This window comes from Apodemus sylvaticus, chromosome 10 (genome assembly GCF_947179515.1).
Source record: "Apodemus sylvaticus chromosome 10, mApoSyl1.1, whole genome shotgun sequence".
NCBI lineage: Eukaryota > Metazoa > Chordata > Mammalia > Rodentia > Muridae > Apodemus > Apodemus sylvaticus.
In genome coordinates, this window is record NC_067481.1 from 56,047,877 (window position 1) to 56,054,786 (window position 6,910).

Consider the following 6,910-nt stretch of genomic DNA (forward strand, 5'->3'; position numbering starts at 1 on the left):
CCAGAATCTGGGACCCAAATGAGCGAGTTAGGGGACTCATGCTCTGAGCTGTGAAAGTTACCTACTTTCTCGTTTATCACCCCCATGGGATATCTATGCCTTCATCAACCCAGAAGCATAGAATCCCAATGAACCAAAAGCTAGCTGCCAGCCAGCCTGGAAGCAAAACCACAACCCACCACTGGAGCCTTCTCTCCTCTGGTCAAGAGCAGATGCTGGAGTCATCCCAGGGCTGGCACTTTCTGATTGAGTGGCTTCAGCACTGGGAGTGATAGATAGCTACAGCTATCTTAGAGTGTGGATATCAAGATGAAAGGGCGTAGAGCACTTCGCGGTGTCCAATATACCACAAAAGTGTAGCCAAAGGGGAGAAGTCACATAGAAGGATGAAAGAGATGGAGGGAAACGGAACAGAAGCAGGCCAAGGTACAAAGGAGAAGAGAGGGCTCCAACTATCTCATCACTTTCTGGAGAAGCTACTCAATCAGATCTGATGTGTCCCCTTAACAAAGCAGGCAACACTGTCTTTACAAGAGGTATGGAGGTGCATGCCTTTAATCCCCGCTGAAAGTGATTTAAACGAAGCACTTGGGAGTAAGAGGTAGGCAGATGTCTGTGAGTTCAAGGTCAGCCTGGTCTACACAAGTGAGTTTCAGGTCAGCTAGGGGATACACAGTGAGACTGTCTCAAAAACAAAACAAAGCAAAAAACAACAATAACACAATAACACACCACCCCCCAAAAAAACCTAGATACCACAAAATGTCAACGAGGTTCGATTTTTTTTAATGTATGCAGAATAGTTTACTGGCATAATTCTGTGTGTACCCATGTACCTCTAACACCATTCCCTCCAATCTGTAAATAGACCCTGTATTTAATAAACTCTAAGATGCCATCAGTTGTAAAGATGCACCATCATTTTGTGTATTGACAAGAAAAAAGCATCAGGGCCTATGATAGTAACATGTTAACTTTTACATTGCTAAACTATGAGTGTAAGGTGGAGCTCAAAGCCAGCCTCAGCTACATACTGACTTGGAGGCCAGCCTGGGACACAGCTTGAGACTGTCTCAGAGATGACATAAACGGAGCAGGTGAGATGGCTTCCTGCCATTCTTAACAACCTGAGTTTATTCCCTGGGTCTCACAGAGCTGGAAGGACAGACTCCTTCCAGCTGCCCTCTGACCTCCACATGCACCATGACAAGCAGGCACGTGTATGCTCTCATCCACAGCCACAAATAAAATAGCAAACATTTTAAATAATAACCAATATATGGAAACAAAATGTGAACGACGCGTCCATCTCAGATTGAGGATATATCCTTATACGTGCTATGCACAGTTCAGCTCCTCGGTTGGCTGAACCTCTTTAAACATATGGATTCTATGGGCTTGTAAGAGCTTGGAACAAACATAGTGGAGGGTCTCCCGTGTAGCTCTCATTGCATCGTGTCCTTTCATTTCTGACATGATCCTGTAGCTCAGACATATACAGCCAGTTTTACAAATAAGGAGACCCTGGCAGACAGAGGGACGTCATATGCCAGAGCCTGGCTGGAACTCAGGTCTCTATTCCATCTTACCCATGGTTCTTAAGCAACCTCTACCTTACCAAGCAAGCTCTCCCATCAAGGCTTAAGAACCCTATTTAAAATTTGTTTCACCTTGGAAAGCTGTACTGTACAACTGGGTCCCAGAGACTCAACAGGCATTACAGGAGCACAGCTCTGCTCTGGGAACCCGACTTTACCAGGCAAAGAAAGCAAAGCCCAAAGCAAAGTGGACCACCATTCAGAAAAGGCCTTCAGGTGAGTTGGCCTGCTTTTAGCCCTCCTGTTGCCAAAAGCCACCCCTCCTCTCAGCAGGAGGCTTAACTCACTTCATACCACATCCTGCTGCTTTCATCTCGCCTTCCTTTTCCCTCTGAACAACCTCCTTCCTCCTGTTGTCCTGAGCTTCTTGCATATTTACCACCTCCACCCTCGGATGGGCTATCATGCCAGCGTTACGGTGCACACAAGTGTACACATTCAAACACTCATATTTGCGTGTCTCAGGCGCATAAACATAGCGCTGGGCGCGCAATTCCCTAGACCGGCAGCCGCGTCCGAGAGTCACTAACTTTGGACAGCCTGAGGCTCCTTGGAGGATAACGCCCCAGTCCTGATGGGCGTGGACTCCTGTTGTCCACGTTCCCCCAGAGAGGTCAGAGCCGCCAGAGAAAGGTAGGTTCCTTTACTCCAGAGCACAGGGTGACTGTAACCCAGCAGGAGGCTGTGTACACACTTGGCCTCATTGCTACTTAAATCTTAATGAACAGTCCTGGGACGCCCCTTCTGCCTCTGGGTTTGTTCCAAGGGTTTTTGGACCCGGGTCCCCTAGGTGGAACCTAACTGTGGAACTAGAAGATCGCCAACTGAACAGCCTACCGACTGCAGTTGGGGCACATTGCTCCAGGATGGTCCCAACCTGCTCTGGCTGTGCTTCGAGATCTCATACGTGACCTCAGAACCCCCTGGCTGCCCAGCTACACACCTGCAGTCCCCGCCGGGCGCCGGGCGCTGAGCCCCTCTCCAGCGGCGACTCTCAGCAGTTAGGGTGAGGCCCCGACCACGGCTTGGGGGCTGGAGCCGGGCAGCAAGTCCCAGCATCTGCCCGGTCTCTACACCCCTAGGGGGCGGGGCCTGGGGCGGGGCCTGGGGCGGGGTCTCCTCAGGGCTAGCCGCCCAGCCGGGTTCTCTCGCCCTCTGGCGGTCCGACTGCGTCAAGCAGATACATCCAGCCCTAGGGTTCTAGGACTCAAAGCAGTTGCCCTGCGCGGGGACCCCATCTGCTCCTGGAAACTACAAGCTTCGGCTTGTGTACCAGCATTGAGCATAACAGCCCCCCAAGAGTAAGGTGAGGTTCCGAGGGGCGGAAGAGCGTTTTGTCTGTGCAGGAGGGGTGGGTGGGGGCTTCGGGGAAGGAGGAGAAAGAGGAAGCTCCGATGAGTTGCTTCCTTCTCGCATTGCGACCCAGCGCCCCACTTCCTCCTACTACTTCTATTTTTTCGGGTGTTCTTAACCCTTAAAAGGCTTACACCCCTGCTGTGCTGAAGATCACCCTGATTCCTCTATTCTGTCTACAGGGACCTTCCTAGAAACTTCCAACCAATCCAAACTTCCAGCACTGCTTCCACGGCCTCTGATCCCACACCACAAGGCACCACCTCTTCACTGCACCAGAATCTCTCATCACTTCAGCCGGGTTCCACCTTCCCAGGAGTAGGTCCAGAACCGACCGCAAGGTCATACGTTGGTCCAAAGCCACAGCCCTACCTGAAAGCTAACGTAAAAACCCAATGGTTTTTCTTTTCCTGACTCCTTAAATACCAAGAAAAAGCGACTTCCCCAAATAGACAGAAACAGAAAGTACCCTTTGGGCGGGCCCAGACGTTGGAACTAGGTGTGAAGGAGCTCAGTGCCCAGCAGGGTCTCTCCACAGTGATCTCCCTCCCGACTACCTGAGCAGCGTGGTCCATACAATTGTCTCTCCAGTCTACTTCGCTCACACAAGGATCTTGACATTTGGAGGAGAGGGATGGAGGAGGCGAGCCCCGCTGTAAAGGAACGGACAAGGTGGACAGTGTGTGTCCGATGAAGAAGACTGAGAAGAGCACACGTAACAGTCTGGGAGTGAAGTAGGGAAGCTATGGAATGTTTGACTTCTGCATTCTTGCTGATCCCAAAACGGAAGGCAGAAACCCAGAAACCCAGAAACCCAGCAATGCTGCCCTCCAATGGCACTGTGCTCTCTTTCTTACTAGCAGCTGTGGCCCAGATGTTGAGTTTGAAATTGTCCTGCCTTCGACACTGGGGTGTGTTGTTGTCCCTGCAGGGCTGACCACCAGCCAGACCTCAAGAGCACCTGGTATCTTTCGGGACAGAAATTAAAATGGCAGCCTCCAGAAACACTCCCCAACCCCCAGTGCAGCTGGGAAGACCCACGGGCACTTCTGTCACTCGGTGGCACCTGGTTACATTCCCACCACCTTGCAGCTGTTGTTTCCTCTTACAAACAAGGCTGTTTGCAATCGCCCGGCTTCCCTTCGTTGCCTGATGTTTTCAAAGAGCACCCTGCCGTTTTGACTTCCCCATCTTACATTTAGTCCACTGTGTTCTAGAAGAAGGCCAGAGCCAGCATGCTAGTTGGCATACCTTACTGTTGCCACCTTTCCGAAGAAAACTCCCCTGGTTCCTGAAGACCCTTCACCCCAGACCTGTTTCTGGCTTTGTTAGTTCATAGCCAGTCAACAAATTACTTCAGCTACCATTCACTCCTGGGAAAAGACTGATCCCACAGGAGCTGGGAAACAGAAGAAAATAAAACATTCACATTTGCAGTTTCAGTGTCCGGGGGAATATGTAAGGGTCATAGGCTAAATTATTAAGGATTTACCAAGGCTGGGTATAGTGGCGCATGCCTCTAATCCCAGCACTCAGGAGGCAGAGGTAGGAAGATCTCTGTGAGTTCGAGGCCAGAGAGTTCTAGAACAGTCAGGACTATACAGAGAGACCTGGTGTCAACAAAATAAAGCAAAACAAAACAAGCAAACAAAAAGAAATGAAGGAAGGAATGAAGGAAGGAGGAAGAATGAAAGAAAAGATTAGTTACCTACAGAGGCTGAAAAGAGGGCTCATTGGGTAAAAGAGATCACCTCACAAGCCTGACCACCAGAGCTCCATCTCTAGAACCCATGATGGAAGAGGGAAACACATTCTGGAAAGTTGTTCTATGACTTTTTAAAGCATGTGCCGCAGTACATATGAGCCTGTGCTCATATACACACATGCACACACAGGCACTCACATACACACATGCATCCACACACACACACATATACTCACATAACACACATGCACACACATGCAAACACACGCACACATGCACTCACATATACACATGCGCACACATACACATGCATTCACATACGCACACATGTACTCACATAACACACATGCACACACATGCACGCATGCACTCACATACACATATACATATGAACTCATACACACACATGCACTCACATGCACACACATGTAGTCACATACACACACATGCATTTAAATATATGCACACACAAAAGAATTTAAAAAAAATTGCCAGTAGACAGGTATCATCAGTTGGCCAGGGGGTTGGAGAGATAGCTTTGCAATTAAAGCACTGCTGCTCTTCCAGAAGACCCTGGTTTGATTCCCAGCACCCAGGTAGTGGCTCACAACCATCTGTAACTCGAATCCAATGTCCTTTCCTGTATAGTAGGATTCAGCCATCTTGCCCCTCCCTGAAGGAGCCCACAGAAATGTTGTCACTTTGCCCATGGGAGGACACATTGAAGGGCTGTCTGTGAGGAATAGGCCCACAGCGGGAGCAGTGTCTGCCAACACTTTCTATCTTAGGCTTCCCTGGTTCAGGAACCGTGAGAGATGTTTGCTGACTGCCAACCACTCCTGGTGTGGTGTTTTTGATATTGCAGCCTGAAGAGACTAAGGAAAATGAGCTGTTTGCTTTGATGAATAACTTCCCATCAGATCTGTAACAGTCACAAAGAGAAAACAGAAACTTAGCAGTAAAGAAACCAGGCGGACACACCCTATGCCAACTGAACAACATTGACGATATCACACAGAGTGACTTGATTCATTTCTGAGATGTGCGTGCCTAAAATGCTTTGTCTCCATCTAATCATGGGGGGGGGGGAATCAGACTAGCCCAAACTGAGAGTCATTCTACAAAATAGCCGTTTCCTGGTTGAGGCACATAAAGATTGGGGACCATTGTCGCATAATACTTAAATGTGATCAGAGACTCAAGATTGGGTCCTGGACCAAAAGAAGGACATTTAATGAAACCATTGGCAAAATTTGAATAAAATCTACTCATAACATCAAACTGGCCATGCTGGCATATGCTGATAACCCCAACACTAGGCTAAAGGCAGGAGGGTAATGAGTTAAAGGCTACTCTGAACTACATAGCAAGATCCAGTCTCCAAAAAATGCTATTGTATTTATACTAATCATAAAATTTTTAAGGTTTATTATTATTTCATGTGTGTGGGTATTTTGTCTGCATGCGTGTCTGTCTGTGCACCACATGTATGATATACCCTCCCAGGCCAGAAGTGAGTCAGATCCCCCTGAAATTGGAGTTACAGAGGGTTTTTACATGTGGATGCTGGAAACTGAACGAGGGTCCTCTGGAAGAGCTGCCAGTGCCTTTAAGCTGGGCCATCCCCCAATTCTAATTCCAATTCTAATTTCAGGTTCAATACTGATATTTGACAGTGTTAGGCAAAGCTTTATAGGGACTGCATATTTACAGCTTTAAAAAAAACTAGTTCAAATTATTTCTAAATATAAGCCAACATTTAAAAAAAACAAAAGTTAAAATTTGTAAATCTTAAAAAACTACTTAAAGAGTTATCATTCAGCTTGATACTAAAACACAGTATCTGCAGATAGATGAAAAGGCACAAAATCTCAAATAATAAAACAGGCGTAAGTTGTTGAAATAGTGCGGGGCAGGGACTATAACTCTGTTGACAAAGCACTTGCCTGGCTGGCACAAAGGCCTGGGTTTGATCCAGCACCACATAAACCAGGCACAGTGTCGCATGCCTGCGATCCTAGCACTTAAGAGATGGACACAGGAAAGTCAGAAGTTCAAAGTCGTCCTCCTATACACAACGAGTTGGAGGCTAGCCTGGGCTGCATGACGCCTTGCTTCAAGTTTTAAAAAAGGGAAAAGAAAGTAATGTACCGTGCCAAAGTAGTGTTTACTGGGGCTGGAGAGATGGCTCCTTGGCTAAGAGCAGTTATTGCTTTTGTAGAGGATCCAAGTTCAGTTCTCAGCCCCGACAGGG

At 48.0% G+C, this 6,910-nt stretch overlaps 1 protein-coding gene and 1 long non-coding RNA gene across 4 annotated transcripts in view; one reads left to right on the forward strand and one right to left on the reverse strand.

Annotated features, from left to right (window-relative positions):
* Pik3r5 (phosphoinositide-3-kinase regulatory subunit 5) overlaps nt 1–2,724 on the reverse strand; it is a 64,509-nt gene extending 61,785 nt beyond the window's left edge. For all 3 annotated transcript variants that reach the window (XM_052194124.1, XM_052194122.1, XM_052194123.1), the window contains exon 1: nt 2,542–2,724. The gene's annotated coding sequence lies outside the window, so the exon portion shown is untranslated. The remainder of the gene's footprint in view (nt 1–2,541) is intronic.
* On the forward strand, nt 2,725–4,920 carry LOC127693349 (uncharacterized). Its single transcript, XR_007979689.1, has 2 exons — nt 2,725–2,904; nt 3,134–4,920. It is a non-coding gene; the product is annotated as an uncharacterized LOC127693349 (long non-coding RNA).
* The last annotated feature ends 1,990 nt before the right edge of the window (nt 4,921–6,910 follow it).